Genomic DNA, 319 nt, shown 5'->3' with positions numbered 1-319 from the left:
AAGACCGACAGCCACCACCCCCGTCGACGCCACCACCATAATCATCATGATTACCAATGCTACTAGCATCACCATCCCCGTTATCACCAGCAGCAGAGCAACAACAACAACAACAACAACAACCACAAAAACAAAACAAAAATAACTATTAGTGAACAAATCTGCTTCTCTATCTCCGCCGCCACACTCCTCTGCATTGGCGCCGGTGTTGTTCTTGTTGGCATTGCCCTTACTACTACTACTGCTGCTTAGATCCATGCTTTTATCCACAGCATAGCGTACTCACTTATATACGTATATATATAATTATATATATATA

This window comes from Octopus bimaculoides, chromosome 2 (assembly GCF_001194135.2).
Source record: "Octopus bimaculoides isolate UCB-OBI-ISO-001 chromosome 2, ASM119413v2, whole genome shotgun sequence".
Classification (NCBI taxonomy): Eukaryota; Metazoa; Mollusca; class Cephalopoda; order Octopoda; family Octopodidae; genus Octopus; species Octopus bimaculoides.
This window is presented reverse-complemented; position numbering follows the sequence as displayed.